The sequence below is a fragment of the Corylus avellana genome, chromosome ca9 (genome assembly GCF_901000735.1).
Source record: "Corylus avellana chromosome ca9, CavTom2PMs-1.0".
In the NCBI taxonomy this organism is placed as follows: Eukaryota; Viridiplantae; Streptophyta; class Magnoliopsida; order Fagales; family Betulaceae; genus Corylus; species Corylus avellana.
Window position 1 is genome coordinate 6,807,305 of NC_081549.1, and position 7,188 is coordinate 6,814,492.

Genomic DNA, 7,188 nt, shown 5'->3' on the forward strand with positions numbered 1-7,188 from the left:
GCCCAAAGTGGAAATACACGGCCCGAAAGTCCATGTTGCAAGCCCAAGCCCAGATCAAGAAAAACGAGAAACCCGTGAACACTGATGCCCGACCCGCTGAATCTCGACCTGTTGCATCACAATCCGACCCACTGAAGCCCAACCCGCCTGTCCGCCCATATCCAAAATCCGACCCGGGATTTAACCCACGTTTCAACCCATGGTTCAGGCAATCCAGTTTCAGCAGACCTGGTTCAAGCAACCGGGTTTCAGCAGACCCGCACGGTTCATGGGAATTTCGGCAATTTCGATCATTCTGGCTCGTTTCGGCCCCAATTTCGTCCATTCAAAAACCATTGGAAAGCTGATTCGAAGGGCTATAATTCTACAGGTTCTATTTACAGTAATTTTAATAATTTTCAGCATAATAATTCTATAAATAATTGGGAAAAAGGTGAGACTTCTAATCAAAGCCATCGAAGTTTGCATCGAAGGTTTATCCGACCTTGCTGGTTGGCTCCAAGTCAACACAAGGAGGTTGCATTCACTGTTCCAGATTTAGCTACAGAGGAGATCTCATCTGATAGGCGCCTAAGGGGTCCACATCCTTTACGGATTGTTAGGACCATTGAGCAGAACCCAAGGTGTAATACCCCGAAATTTATACCCTAGAATAATGGTGATATTAACATCAAAGATAAGGAGGATTTGCAATCTTATTAAGATTTATATGGAGTTAGGTAAATAGACTTAATGTAAAAGATGATGAAAAAATTGCTAGTTAGAATTTTAGTGGGTTATTGAAAGAAAAGTCACATTGTTTTGGACGCAAAAAATTCTATGAGTGACCTTAAATAAAACTGTTTTAATTCCTTATAGAATGATGAGAAATGAAGATTTTAAAAGTGGTTTCATGATTTTTGGACACTTGTAGAAGGAGTTATGATTTTTAGAAGGAAAAATTACAGTTTACCCCCCAAAAGTTGACAGCGTTTTTCAATTCGAACACCAAAGTTTCAATTTTTGCAATCCACCCCCCCCCCCCCAAAGTTTCAAATTTTTTCAATTTGACCAATTATATCCAAAACTTATCATATTGCCCATAATTTTTATTTTTTTATTTTTTATAAAAAAATTTAAAAAAAAAAATTCGGGGTGGCTTGGCTATGGCCAAAACTTCCCATCTGGCCATTTTTGCACCCCCCCAAATTATTTTTTTTTTTCATAAAAAATTTAAAAAATTAAAAAAAATCAGGGGCAATATGGGAATTTTGGGATAATATTGGTCGAATTGAAAAAAATTGAAACTTTGTGGGGGTGAATTGCAAAAATTGAAACTTTGATGTTCGAATTGAAAAACGCTGTCAACTTTTGGGGGGTAAACTGTAATTTTCCCTTTTTAGAAAATTCAAGTGTCAAAACAGTAATTTCAGTCAAACAGAGGCACAGGATTTCAAGTGCGTTTGGAGGTACCAAAATGTTATGGGTTGCTATGATTTTTGGATATGTTTTGGATCTTTGAATGAAGAAAATTTCAAGCCAAATTTCGTTTCAATTGGAGATAAATTGAAAAAGTTATGATTTTCCCAAGTTTAATAGGTCAAGCTGCTGTGATTTGGGAAATTAATTGGACGGGTTAATGATGTCTGTAAGGCACGATTTTTTGGTATATGTTAGTCAAAAGGTTTAGGTTCATTAAGGATTAATTATAGATTTTTATAATCACGTTTTAATGTAAATGCATGAGGAGTTTGTTTGACAAGTCATCAAGCTCAAGATGACACATGGCCTTGGTTGACACCTAAAGGTACAGGTGTTATATAGCATGTTGCCCTTGCTTTCTCGGTGAACACCTGGGGTTCTAAGGTGTCATTCTCTTGAGACATTCCTGGACATTTGTCTTTGTTGTAGCTGGAGTGGAGTGCATGTGGGGCAAATGTCCCACACGTGGCAAGCTCACAAGGAGCAATTCTCTCCATTTCTTACACCTGTCTTGTGTGTAGCAGAAGTTGAGTGTATGTGGGACAAATGTCCCACATACAGTGGGTATTTAAGGAGAGCAAATCCACTCAATTGCTCACAGCTCAAGTGAGCGTGAGATGAAGGAGAGATCCGGTAGAAGAGAAGAAAGAAAGAGGAAGAAAAGAAAGGAAAGAGAGAAGAGAAAAGAGAGAAGAAAAGACTGGAAGAAAAGAGAGAAGAAAGGAAAGAGAGAAGAGAAAGAAAGAAAGAGGAGGAAGAAGGAAAATAAAATAAAATAAAATATGAGAATTCTCCAAGGTAATATTTTCATATCTTTTATGTAGCTAAATTCCTAATATTAAGTTGATGCTTATTGGGTTTAGATGCTAGTACGTCTTATGATAATTAGAGTGATTGTTGTAAATGTTTCTAAGCTTTTGATATTGGGAGTAAGTTGCTAAATTAAATGGCTTAGGAAGATAGCGATATTATAGCTAGATAGACTTCTTAAGCTGTTAATTGTAGTCGGATGATTTTAAAGTAATAAGAATGTTATAACCTTGGTATTTTAGTGTAAAGCAATTGGTTAAATTAAGGCCTTAGTGGAATTGATTATTAGAATTCTATGTGAGGCATATAAATCAAGCATGGTAGGGTTGATGTCACTATAATGTTTTTGGCTAAGGATAGATGATGGTAGGATAAAGATTAGAGTTAAGATCCTTAGCAACTAAAGTGATGCATGATTGAGACTTGAAAACGAATTAATGACTAAGGTAATTTTTACCTCCGTTGTAGGAATTGTGAGTTGGATGCAGATTCAAAATAAGGGCATACAGTGCCAGGTAAGGGGACACAACACCAAAAACCCCAACAAATTTTTATTATAAATCTTTTGAAAAATGTTGGGGATTTTATAAAGAATCCACTTATATGATTTTCAATTGCACTTCCTTCCATATTTTAATGACAAGTTTTATTTATTCATATGTCATTGTTTAAGAATTTTGATACAGTTACCATATTTCATGATTTATACATGACTGCAATTATGAATGAAAAGAGTTCTCAAAGTTCATGGCACGGATGAGTTTACAGATCATATAAAATGTTATATGTGCATTCATGGCATAGTATACAGTTAGAGATGAGTTACAGATCATATGAAATGTTATATGTGCATTCATAGCACAGTATACAGTTACAGATGAGTTTACAAATCATATGAAATGTTATATATGCATTCATGATTAAAAATGTTTAACCCGAGACACGATTATAGTGACGATCGGTACCATATAGGGTAGCATGGCAAGCACACGAAGGACGGTTACGAGAAGGTGTGTGCTACCGGCCAGGTGGCCTTCACCTAGGGAAGTTCCCAACCTGGTAGCTCTCCCCTGTGACGACAAGATGAGCATATAGGTCCTTCGAGACACGCCAACGTGCGCTGCTCACGGTAAAATTGTGGCGTCGAGTCAAAGGGTAAAACAATAATTTTAAAAGAAAAGCAAAATGAAGTGTTTGCATATCTCATAACTTACTTGCGATTCTTGTATTAATTGTCAATTACTCATTTTGCAACTATCATGCTTATTTTGTTAATTATGTTATTCTGCCTAAATTGTTATTGTGCATAACTGAGATTCTGATCGACATAGAAATCTGTATAGCATGTTTTATAGTATCTTGGTTTTGTGGCTACTTACTGAGTTGTCGAACTCACCCCTTCTCTCTATACATCTTTTTTCAGATTGCTCTATATATATATCGTAATATTGAAGACATGGGTACCAGTGGGCCTCTTAGTTGTTAAAAAAAAAAATCCTATTGCTGCTTTATGGTCCAGCAGGAGCAGTAGCAGTAGAAGTGTCTGGGACTTCAATCTATAGACGGCTTGGGCTAAGCATAGACGGTGTAATTTTATTGCTTATGAGATTATTAATACTAGCACATTATGTGTTTGTGATTCTATAAATGAAAAATTGTAGTACTCTGGTGACGTTATGATCTTATATTAGGAGAATGATTTTTATTTTGTTTAAATATGAATATGTTACAATTGCTCCCAATCGCTCTACCTCTAGAACTTGGGGCGTTACACAAGGGACCCGTGGCCTACTAGCATGCACCGCTACACTCCTCCAAGGACGGGTGAACGGGTCAGTCCACCAAATCCATCTCTTGAATATTATAGGGGACATCTGAACAAATATAAGGCGTGTCTGACTCATCCTGAAGATTATTGAGCTGAAGTTGTTATTATTTATTGTTCTTATTTTTATCTTTACAGACAATACTAGTTTGTAATAATAATTAGAATCACAAACAAATTATTTAGCTTGTAATAATTAGTATAGTTATTTAGACAATTGTAAAAATTGTACTGAAAAATAATAAATATTATTATTATTATTATTATTATTATTATTATTATTATTGTGTTGTTAAATCTACTTTCTAACGATGGCTATTAAAAGTAGCATTGATTCCTCTAGACTGGAGAGTATTAATGGAATGAATTTTAGAATGTGGAAACGACACATAACTTATGTACTCACATATGACAAAACACAGTATACCCTTATATCTGTGAAGCCCGATCCAGCTGACCTAAATGACAGCGAAGCCAAACAGAAGCATGAAAAATGGATAGAAGCCGACTTAATGGTGAGAGCAACCCTTCTCTACAACATGAAAGATAATATCATTCCTCTATTCAAAAGTCATGAGTCTGCTAAAGAAGTGATGGAAGCACTGGAAGCAAAGTACGGCCCAAGATCTGATACACATGTACAGTTGCTATTAGACAAATACAACCGTACACGTATGAGTGACAATTACTATGTAGGCGAATTTGTTAACCAAATGGAATTACTAGCAAAAGAGCTTGCAAATGCTGGTCATCTTGTATCAGACAGAATGCAGGTCACCACCATACTTAACGGCCTTCCTTTATCATGGGAACATGTGGTAACTTCTTTAACACTTAGTGGAAAAGAAGTCTCCATGATTTCTTTACCAGTGATACTAGTACTCGAAGAAGAGAGAATGAAGAGAAGAAGGCGAGAAGGAACATCTAGCAAATTGATGATGGCTCAAAACTCAAATCAGACTGTTCGAACTCTTCCTTCATTCAGAATCAAGCCACTAAAATTCAAAAGAAAATGGAAAAGTAAGCCAAACAGTAAAATCAAAGCTAAAGGAGCATGTTTCAAATGTGGAAAAGTTGGACACTTTAAAAAGAATTGTCCAAAACTCCACGGTGTTAAACCACAGAAGGAGATTGCAATGACAATCACTGAAGTATTGATGGCAAAACCAACTTCTAGCTCATGGTGGATAGATTCAGCAGCAACCAGACACATCACAAACAAGAGGAAATTTTTTGTGGACTTCAAAGAGAAAGCTGTTGGAGAGCACAAAGTTTACATGGGCAACAACACATATAGTGACGTGTGAGGAGAAGGAAAGTGTAAGATATCTGTCAAAGGTTCAGTTATTGTCTTACATGATGTTTTGTATGTTCCTAGTATCCGGAGAAATCTAATATTAGTTCCTATATTAGATAACAAGGGATACGGGATAAAATTTAAATCTGGGAATGTCTATATTAAGAAAGGAAACACATCTGTAAATGGTACAAGAGTTGACAATATGTATTCCATTAAAGTTGATAATAAAGTTTCCATTTCACATTATTCACAAGTGTCTGAAAGTAGTTCTTATCTATGGCATTTAAGATTAGGCCATATCAACAGAAATAAATTGATAAGAATGAACAAAAGTGGATTACGACCTCATATTAATTATGGAGATTTTAATATATGTGAATCATGTATTAAAGGAAAAATGACTAACAAGTCTTTTTCTAAACACTGAAAATCATCAGAATTATTAGAAGTAATTCACTCAAATATTTGCGGACCATTCAGAACTAAGACACATAGAGGAATGGAATACTTTATTACCTTCATCGATGACTATTCAAGGTATGGATGTATCTACCTCATCAAAAATAAATTTGAAGCTATTGATAAATTCAAAGAATTCAAATTAGAGGTAGAAAAACAAATAGGAAGATCTATCAAAACCTTGAATAATGATATGGGGGAGAATATGAAGCTATAGATACTTTCTGCAAAGAGAATGGTATAAAACATTTGTACACAATGCCATATAAGCCTCAACAAAATGGTATTGCAGAAAGAAGAAATAGAACTTTAATGGAAATGATAAGGTCAATGATGGCATTCGCTGACTTGTCTATCCATTTTTGGGGAGAAGCCTTATCCACAGCAGCTTATATACTCAACAAGGTTAAGACAAAATCTAAACCTTTAACCCCTTATGAAATCTGGACAAGTCTGAAACCCAACTTAGAAAATAGGGAAAAATGCAGTTTACCCCCTGAAGTTTCAGAGGTTTTTCAATTTTAACCCCAAAGTTCAAAAATTGGCAATCTACCCCCCCGAAGTTTCAAAAATTAGCAATTTAAACTTTCCGTTACTAATTTCCGTTAAATTGAGGAAATTTTTTTAAAAAAGCCTGAGGGTAATGATGTAATTTCATAGATTTCCGTCTATTTAGACAAAAAAATTAAACGGAGGGTTCAAATTACCAATTTTTGAAACTTCAGGGGGGTAAATTGCCAATTTTTGAACTTTAGGGTTAAAATTGAAAAACTCCTGAAACTTCAGAGAGGTAAACTGTATTTTCTCCTAGAAAATATAAAAATATGGGGATGCAAAGCCCATGTACTTATCCCAAAACCTTTAAGGGATAAATTAAAAGATAAAACATGGGAATGCAAGTTCATTGGATATGTTGAGAATGGTAGAGGATATTGATTCTACCATTCTGAAAAAGGATTAATAGAAAGCAGAGATGCTGTTTTTCTTGAAAATTCAGATCAAATAAATCCTATAGAAGATATCAGACTGTTAGAAGATGAACAATCTACACAAGAAAATTCAAATCATATCACTCCTATGAAAGATATCAGTCTATCAGAAGATGAAGATTCTGCATGAAGACATTAAAAATCTCCAGGACAGTGGCAGTAAAAGGAGATTGGATCTCAATATCCCTAATCATGAAAAACAGTGGGAGAGTTAAAAAACAAAGACGAGTCATACTTAAAGATCATTATATACTAAGTATAGATGACATAAATCTTCAAGATGATCCTCCCAATTACAAAGAAGCTGTGAAAGGTGATGATGTAGACAAATGGATAGATGCAAT